Source organism: Populus euphratica, unplaced genomic scaffold (assembly GCF_000495115.2).
Source record: "Populus euphratica unplaced genomic scaffold, PopEup_1.0 scaffold3.1, whole genome shotgun sequence".
In the NCBI taxonomy this organism is placed as follows: domain Eukaryota; kingdom Viridiplantae; phylum Streptophyta; class Magnoliopsida; order Malpighiales; family Salicaceae; genus Populus; species Populus euphratica.
In genome coordinates this window covers 3,819,775-3,829,883 of record NW_011499847.1, presented here as the reverse complement: position 1 = coordinate 3,829,883, position 10,109 = coordinate 3,819,775, and the positions used below count along the sequence as shown (strand labels likewise).

The window sequence follows — 10,109 nt, the reverse complement described above, 5'->3', positions numbered from 1 at the left end:
GTGCCTAACATTGTTGACAAATTTGTGCCTAACATTGTTGACAAACATTGTCAACAATGTTAGGGTGATTTCACATTCTCCCACTTGAAGACTTTGATGAGTTAATCAAGTCTTCACACTTGATCTTTTGTGATTCTTCTATCATTTCTATACTTGTCATCTTCATGCTGCTTACGTTTCTGCTAGGCCGTAAGAGGATCTGCACCATATATACTTATCAGTGTTGACCGGTTTCGTCAAAGCATCTGCTGGGTTTTCCTTTGTGTGAATCTTCTGAAAATCCACACTTTCATCTTCCACCACTTCGCGAACAAAGTGATACTGAACATCTATGTGTTTTGTTCTTGAATGAAACGCTGGATTCCTTGCAATATGCAAGGCACTTTGACTATCACAATACAAAAGAATATTCTCTTGTTTGTGCCCGAGCTCCTCCATAAGTTTCTTCATCCATATTGCTTCTTTACAAGCTTGTGTAGCTGCCATGTACTCAGCTTCTGTTGTGGATAACGCTACAACAGTCTGAAGTTTAGAAACCCAGCTCACAGCTCCTCCTGCAATTATGAACACATAGCCTGTAGTGGACTTCCTTTTCTCAAGGTCACCAGCAAAATCTGAATCAACATATCCTCTGATAGTAAATTCTGATCCTCCATAACATAATGCAACATCTGAGATACCCTTGATGTATCTCAAGATCCTCTTAATAGTATTCCAATGCTCTCTACCAGGATTTGCCATGTATCGACTAACTGCTCCCACTGCTTGTGCAATGTCTGGTCTTGTACATATCATGGCAAACATTAAACTTCCCACTGCTGATGCATACGATACTCAAGACATCTCCATCCTCTCTGCTTCATTGCTAGGAGACATACTTGAGGATAATTTGAAGTTAATAGGAAGTGGGGTGGAAATTGGCTTACAATCTTGCATGTTGAAGCGTCGCAAGATCTTCTTCAAATAATTCTTTTGAGAAAGCCAAATCTTCCTCTTACTTCTGTCTCGGTAAATTTGCATCCCTAGAATCTTGTTTGCTGGTCCCAAGTCCTTCATATCAAATTCCCTAGCCAACTGTGCCTTTAATTCTTGGACTCGATCTTTGTTGGGGCCTATCACCAACATGTCATCCACGTACAACAACAAAATGATGAAATCTTCTTCAAACCTCTTGTAATACGTACAATGGTCTGAACTGAGTCTGTTGTACCCAAGGCTAATTATGAAGGAATCAAATCTCTTATACCAACACCTCGGCGCCTGTTTGAGACCGTATAGAGATTTGTTCAACCTGCAAACCAAGTTCTCCTTGCCTGTTTCAGCAAAACCCTCTAGTTGGAGCATATAAATTTCTTCTTCAAGTTCTCCATGAAGAAATGCAGTTTTCACGTCTAACTGCTCCAAGTGAAGATCAAATATAGCACACATTGCCAAGACTACTCTGATTGTCCTAAGTCGTACCACCGGAGAAAATATCTCATTGAAGTCTATTCCTTCTTTTTGAGTATATCCTTTCACCACCAATCTTGCACGATACCGCTCCACTTGATCATTGCCATCACGTTTTATCTTGTAAATCCAATTGTTGCCAATGGCCTTTCTTCTTTGTGGTAGCGGAACAAGATCCCAAGTATTATTCTTGTGCAGAGCTTCAATCTCCTCTTGCATTGCTGTCATCCACATATATACATCTGTGTTTTTTATAGTCTCATGGAAAGTTGATGGCTCTCCATCCTCTGTTAGAAGACAGTATGCAATGTTACTTTCAGTAACATATTCTGAGTGCCAAGCCGGTGGTCTTCTTTCACGAGTTGACCGCCGAACTTCAGGAGTTTCAGACTCTATTTGTTCTTGCTCTTCATGCTCTGATACAGCTTCAGAAGAAGCATGATTCTGAGTATTTTCTACATGGATTGCTGTAGTCTCCTTTAGAATGCTATTATGTTCTTCCATTTGCATTTTACCTTCTGCAAATATGACATCTCTGCTGATCACTACCTTGTGGGTAGTGGGATCCCACAAGCGATACCCCTTCACTCCATCAGCATATCCTAAAAATACACATTTTTTGGATTTTAAATCCACCTTGCTAACTTCTTGTGTATTGTAAATCACGTCCACAGGACTTCCAAATATATGCAATAGAGAATAATCAGCTGGTTTTCCAGTCCACATCTCCATCGGTGTCTTTAGCTCAATTGCGGTTGATGGAGATCGATTTATCACATAACAGGCGGTATTGACTGCTTCTGCCTAGAATGACTTTCCTAGACCTGCAGCCTTCAACATTGCTCTTGTTCTTTCTAATAGAGTTCTGTTCATCCGCTCTGCCACTCCATTTTGTTGTGGAGTGTATGCCGTTGTGAACTGCCTTTTGATACCTTCATGTTGACAAAAGTTATCAAATTCATCACTGGTATATTCTCCTCCATTGTCAGTCCTCAAACACTTGATCTTCTTTTCAGATTCAAGTTCCACCCGCACTTTGAAAGTTTTAAAGACTGTAAGCACATCTGCCTTTCTTTTAATTGGATACACCCAACATCTCCTGGAGAAGTCATCTATGAATGATACAAAGTATCTTGCTCCTCCCAAGGATACAACCAGTGCTTGCCAAACATCAGAGTGAATCAGGTCTAAGATGTATTTGCTCTTAGTTGTAGATGTGCCAAACTTCAACCTGTGTTGTTTACTTGTAACACAGTGCTCACAAAAAGGTAAAGTAACCTTTGTAAGCTCAGGGAGTAACTTCTGATAAGAGAGAACCTTTAAACCTTTTTCTGACATGTGACCTAATTTTTGATGCCACATCATCGTCTTCTCTTCTGCAGGACTGGCTGATGCGATTGACGCTTCTGCCTCATGATGTGTTTCTCTCATTAATGCAAATACATTTGCAACTGTCTTTCTTGCCTTTAAAACCACCAACGCTCCTTTGATGATTTTCATAATTCCATTGTCTGTTCGGATCTTACAGCCAAGACTATCAAATTGTCCTATAGACAAAAGATTCTTCTTTAAGTCTTTCATATGTCGCACTTTTGAAATAGTACGAATCAAGCCATCATACATCTTCAATTTGATGGTGCTAATGCCAACAATCTCTAAAGCATGATTATCACCCATGAACACTTTGCCTCCAGAGATAGGTTTATATGTATGGAACCAATCTCGATTGGGAGTCATATGCCATGTTGCTCCTGAATCCATTAGCCAGACCTCAGTGAGCTCTTCTGTATCTGTAGAGATTGTCACTGCTTCACTATATAAAACATCTCCATCTTCTGAGGTGCTCGCAACACACCCTTGAGATTTTGATGACTCTGCAGAATTTTCTATACCCTTTTTAAACCAACAATCCTTTTTGAAGTGCCCCTTTTTGCCACAGTTGTAGCATTTCACAGCCTTCTTACTTCTTGATTTGGACCTCCCCTGCCTTTGACTCCCACTAGAGCCACGCTCCGTTGATCTTCCTCTTGACACCAACAATGCCTCTGCTTGGTTTGAACTGTTTTTGTCTCCTTTGTTTTTGCGCCTATTTTCTTCTTCCAAGATAGCGGCTGCAACATCATCGAAGACTAAATAGTTTGAGAGGATATTATTGGTCAAGTTGATAATAAGCTGATCATACGAATCAGGAAGACTTTGAAGTAGAAGCTCTGCACGTTCATTTTCCTCTATTTGATGACCCAACGTAGTGAGTTGTGAAAATAGAGTTCTTATTATGTTGATGTGGTCAGTCACCGACGTGGTTTCTGCCATTCGAAGGGTATAAAGTCTTCTCTTTAAGAAAATCTTATTGTGCAAAGACTTGGACTCGTATAACTTTGATAGAGTCTCCCATATCTCCTTAGCTGTTTTCTTCTACGCCACACTTGATAATACTTCATCGGCTAATGCTAAATGTATGTTAGCAATAGCATTGCCATCCATCTCATTCCATTTTGCATCATCAGTGATCTCCATGGGTCGATCCCCAATTGCTGCCAAGCAATTGTCTTTCCTTAAGATTGCCTTGATTCTCATTTTCCACAATGAAAAATTACTCCCATTAAATCTCTCAATCTCGTACTTTGCTGCCATTGTATTCACCGAGATCTATTCAGCTATCACTGTTTCACAGGTTTGTAATGTATATAGAAATAGTATCGTGTGAATAATACTTCACTAAGTAAGTTCCCAAGAAAGATTGGAGGGGTGACAAACGGTCCCGCTTAAAACCCAATCTCCTTAGACAGAACTTCCTAGACTGTATTTAATCACCGCACTGACTTTCTATATACGCCAACAGTAACCTTCGTGAATAGTACCGTATAGATGAATAGTGTCGTATAGGTGAATAGTGTCCGTAAGCATGAATAACTTTGTGTATTAACAACATCAACCAAAAGGCTCTGATACCACTGTTAGGATGCTGGCATGCAAACCCGACAAGATAAAAGATAAGAGACCGGATAAAATGAGAAATAGAACACACAAGAATTTACGTGGTTCACCCAATTGGGCTACGTCCACAGACAAGTATAGAAGGATTTTACTAAGTAATGTGGGAATTACAACCTCTCTCTAATAATAGGAGAACAACTAAGAATCTCTCTATTATTAGGAGAAAACACCTCACTTACTCTATCACAAATACCTCACAATTTTGTGGGATTACTCTCTCTTCACTCTCTTCTTCTTCTCTCTATTTTTGGTGTGCATATAGGCTTGAATGCATTGCCTATTTATAGGCAAGAGTGAGGGTATAATGGTCATAAATTTAGGAGGAATATATACCTAACAACTCATCCTCCACTCATTATACCAACTCATCCTCCACCAATTACAACTCATCTCTCACTCAAATCCCATTAATTATGCCACCTAATTACATGACTTTACAACCTTAACCCCTCTCTATCTTTCTAGGCCAAGGAAGTGGAATGTATGTGTTGTGGGTTCTCATGATCTTTACGAGCATCCTCGCATCAATGATCTTGCTTACGTCCCTCCTTTAAAGGCCTTGCGGAGTTTTAGAGGGAACATGTAAAAAACAAGACTGATCTTGGCTTCAGAGGGAACAGGCAAAAAACAAGAATGATGTGGTGGTTGATTGACGAGCTTGTGAGTCATCGTTCATCTTTTGATACGTCATTTATTCCCCTTATCTTCACTTAGTATTTCCCTCATCGAACGAATTCTGTATAAATGTAGGGCATTGAAGGATTCAGGTGAGAAGTAGTGAAAAGAATGCCCCATCAATGGCTAGAGAGAGAATCTTCTGAAGATTTGATTCAAAAGCAATGGGAAAGGAGGGGTTATCTGTGTCCATTCACAGAAGCAGGAGGGTTTTAGCTACGTAGGTCTTCACATTCCTGTTGGTCGTTTCCAAGCAGATGACATGGATGGGCTAGCTCATCTAGCTGACATTTATGGTCCCGGCGAACTCAGACTCACTGCAGAGCAGAACATCATAATTCCCAATATCGAGAACTCGAAGATTGAAGCCTTACTTAAAGATCTTCTATTGAAAGACAGTTTCTCACCCGAACTGTTGGGAATTCCGACCGGTGATGTACTGATATTTACTCATAGGAGGCCAAGCACACTGACACAATATTTAACGTGGTTCGGCAAAACCGCCTACATCCACGGGAGAAGCCATTACATTATGTAGGGAGAGTACAAGATTTACAACAATAGAGGAGGAGGAATCATCCCCTCTTTGAGCAACTCTCAACCTCACTCTTTTTCTCTCCTTTTGTGCTGCAATGGCAGCCCACTCTCTCCTACATTTCTCACCTCTTTGGCTCTACTTCCTCTCTCACATTTTGCTCTCTCATATATGCCTCTATTTATAGGCATTCATGGAAGCTCTTCTTGGTTTGTTGTCAACATTGGTGGCTACCAACTCTAGCTCATTCAACAATGGTGGCCACCAACTCTATCTCATTCAATAATGGTGGCTACCAATAGTCAATGGTAAATGGTTGGTGCCTTACATGAAATGGCAACCAACCTAATAATCACCCCCTTTGCCATTCATGTGGGGCAACTGTCCTCTTGCTTCTTCAACACAAGCTTGCATCTTGCAGCTGTTCCAAGCTTTCCATTCTGAGAGCATCTTTGACCAAGTTTATAGGTACTCACTAAACCTTTCAATCATCAGAGTAACCAAAGCATACCTTTTCTCACACAAAAGGATCACTATAACCAGATGATTTGCCACATCACATCTGAATAGTGTTAACGCTTGTCTCTGGAATAACATTCCCCTTCGAGTGTATCAACTATGCTCGGTCCGGAATGATTCATCAAGCCTCACATCAAGGCTTACAACACCCCCTCAAACGGATATTTCAAGTGCGACAGTCATTATCTAAGTATCTCAATATGATCACAAGCTCACCACTCTTCCAAGAGTCTACTCATCCAGGAGTTGCGCCTGCCCTCTGTTCCACCCTAGGAACCACGCCTTACTTCTCCATGAGTCTCCCACTCTTAGTCTTAAGAGTCTAGGTAGCTTTCCACCTTTAACCATGGGGGCAGCCCATAAAAGGTTGATCCATATCTATCTTCATACTCTGAGTATTACAATGCCATTACCGAGCTCACCACCTTGACAAGAGTCAACTTGTTCCCGGAACCTACGCATGCCCTCTGCTCCTTCATAGTAGCCGCGTCTTAATGCTCCACAAGTCATCCACTTATTGTCCAAGGCAAATGTCTTCTAGCTCATTGATCTTTAGCATGGGGGCAATATCCATGAAAATCAATCCTGCATTTGTCTCCATCCTCATCATAACCCTTTCATTTGCTATCCATCTGTCCACTCATACCTAGCCATCATATTGGCTCTGGGGCGTTCTGAACTGGGCTCCTTCCACAGCCCTCACACCTTCTCCTGAGGTGTCTCCGCTCGTCGTCATGCGGCGGTCTGACCTTGGACTTATATAACGGTCCTCACACCTTCTCCTGAGGTGTCTTCGCCTGTTGTCATGAGATGGTCCAAACTTGGACTCATATCACGGTCCTCACACCTTCTCTTGAGGTGTCTCTGCCTGTCTTCATGAGACGGTCTGAAATTGGACTCATATCATGGCCCATACACTTTCTGTCTGAGGTGTCTTTGTTCGTCATAAAGCAGTCACATCCTCCTTCATCGGGGATGTCTCCAGTGACTAAGATTCTCTATCACCATGTGGACTATGGGAGAGATCACTGCCACTAATTACATAGAAAGAGAAAGTTGCGGTATACTCCTTGCAATCCTCCACCTCAATTTCTATGTTTGGAGCTTCTACGCCTTTTCTGCTTAACAGCTCCAACCACACCAACTCCCTTTGGTGTCTTCGCCTTTCATCATAGGCGGTCACCTTTTATCACACGCGTTTACACCCCCTCAATTAGGTGCATCTGCAACAGCTCATCTTTCCATCCTTGCATGCATTGGAAAGGTCCTTGCTTGTTGCCTTTATCAAGAGCACAAGAGACTTTTTGTTGTACAACTTTTTCATACAGTCTCTGCTCTGAGCTTCATCTGGGAACTCTTCTTTTCCTTGCACCTGTTGTCTCATTACATTACCTCGTTGGATCCTCCGGGTACTCCTACACAATCTTCGTGTGCTCTCGTGCAATTTTGATTCTCCAGATTTCTCCCTATTCCTTGCTTATGTTTGACAGCAGCTCATCCTGTCACAACATCTATCCAAGTCAAAATAGGGTGCCAATCTTCATTTCCTTGATGTATTTCTCTACCATTATCAGGGTCTTCATTAATTCTCCCCTCGAGAAATTACAGTCACCGAATCTAACTTTCTTGGAGAAATCACCACTCCATCAGATCCTTGATCATACGGAACCCAACTGTTCCTTTGTGCCGTCATCCTGCTAGTCTTCAACAGTTTCATAACAAACTATCACATATACGAAAATAGTACCGTATGGATAATCCTTCCACTAAGCAAGTTCCCAGGAAAGATTGGAGGGGTCACAATGGTCCCGCTTAAAACCCAATCTCCTAGCCAGAACTTCTTAGGCCATATCTATCCATCGTACTGTCTTTTCGTATATACAACCATTTGCTAGCTTTGTCGCGGCTTTCCTTTACAAGTGATCTGGGGTATCCTTGTTTTTTACCTGATTTCTCAACATCTGGCGAGACTACCGGTGCTCAGATTCGTCAAGATTGGTCTTCATCAAATTTCACTCTCCACCTCAAATTGTCCACATGATCGGGTGTTTTGAGTGTCCCAATTTTAACTTCCCTCAAGGCAATTAAAATTCCCCACATAATAGTTCAACACATGTAATTGGGCAAACATGTGTGATTTCTTCTTCTTCAGCTCCATCGACCACCATGATGACCATCAGATGCCTCCTAATCGGGCAATCTCTCTTTAATCATTCATCACTGCCATTTCTGATCTTAATCTCAATGATCGGACCATACCATTGCATCCGGAACGATCAAATTAGCTGGAAACAAGTCTGAAATCGTCCAAATCGCACTTCAGACGGCTAAGATTTGATCAAAACAATTCTGGCCTGATAAACGGCCCAGATTCAATCTCAGAACCGGTTGCACGTAGACTCCGCCACACAAGATCAAAACCCAGGGAGCTGACGTGGCTGTGATGATGTGTCAGCCACGTAGGACATATAGGGTCAACCAAATCTGACGTAGCAGTTTGACTGGTCAGAGTACTGATGTGTCAGGTGACGTGTGATGACTGTGCAGAACTGCTGACATGCCTAATGACGTGGCAGTTTGACTGGCCAGAGTGCTGATGTGTCAGGCGACGTGTCTGATGACTGTGCAGAACTGCTGACGTGGCTGATGACGTGGACAGTCACCCCGCCGGAGCTCTAGGGCGGTTTTTGGCGTCCGATTTTGACGCGGTTTTCACCAGTGGCTTCGTCTCTTCCTCCTCTACATAATGGTATGGTCAAAATATAATTTTGACAACTTTCATTTTTGAGCAAAATCAAACACCACTTTAAACCGAAGGCTCTGATACCAATTGTTGGGAATTCCGACCGATGATGTACTGATATTTACTCATAGGAGGCCAAGCACACTGACACAATATTTAACGTGGTTCGGAAAAACCGCCTACATCCACGGGAGAAGCCATTACATTATGTAGGGAGAGTACAAGATTTACAACAATAGAGGAGGAGGAATCATCCCCTCTTTGAGCAACTCTCAACCTCACTCTATTTCTCTCCTTTTGTGCTGCAATGGCAGCCCACTCTCTCCTACATTTCTCACCTCTTTGGCTCTACTTCCTCTCTCACATTTTGCTCTCTCATATATGCCTCTATTTATAGGCATTCATGGAAGCTCTTCTTGGTTTGTTGTCAACATTGGTGGCTACCAACTCTAGCTCATTCAACAATGGTGGCCACCAACTCTATCTCATTCAACAATGGTGGCTACCAATAGTCAATGATAAATGGTTGGTGCCTTACATGAAATGGCAACCAACCTAACACGAACCACCTCTTCTCATGAAAGTGTTGGTAAGCATGCACTGGCAACCAGTTTTACGGGCAAGCAATAATTGAAACAAAGGCCAGGGCCTTCGAGATAACTGTGGAGGTGCAGAGGTTAGTGTCAGTGACTTGACCAGTGAGAATGCATTGGACAGGCTGTCCTAATACCTGTGGGCAGGTGCAAGTTGCCGATATTGGGTTCATGGGCTGCATGGCAAGAGATGAAAATGGGAAAGTTTGTGAAGGAGCAGATGTGTTCCCTGCAAGGACTTGGTGCCTTTGTTTGTGGACATTTTAGTTAAACATTTTGGAGCTGTACCTAGGGAGAGGGAAGACGTGGAGGATTAGTTCATAAAGTAAATATGTCCACTCTTGTTTCTTTGCAAACATGGAGGGCATGAAATTCAAGCTTTTGAAACAGAAATGATCTCATAGGACCATGAAGACTGATAGAGGTCTAAGAAATGAATAGGGAAGGGTTTTGTGTTCTAGAGCTTCTACGAGCATGGTTTTATAGACGCAAAACTTCAAGCACTCAAGAGGCTGAAAAAATAAAAATTGAAAAGATGTTTGTACGACTCCCCCATAACTCTTTGTTCTTTTGTGGATTATTATCTAAGAATGAGTCT

General features: G+C 42.1%; 1 pseudogene; it reads left to right on the top strand.

Annotated features, from left to right (window-relative positions):
* The window catches only part of LOC105111259 (ferredoxin--nitrite reductase, chloroplastic-like), an 11,133-nt pseudogene extending 1,355 nt beyond the window's left edge, over window positions 1–9,778 (top strand).
* The last annotated feature ends 331 nt before the right edge of the window (window positions 9,779–10,109 follow it).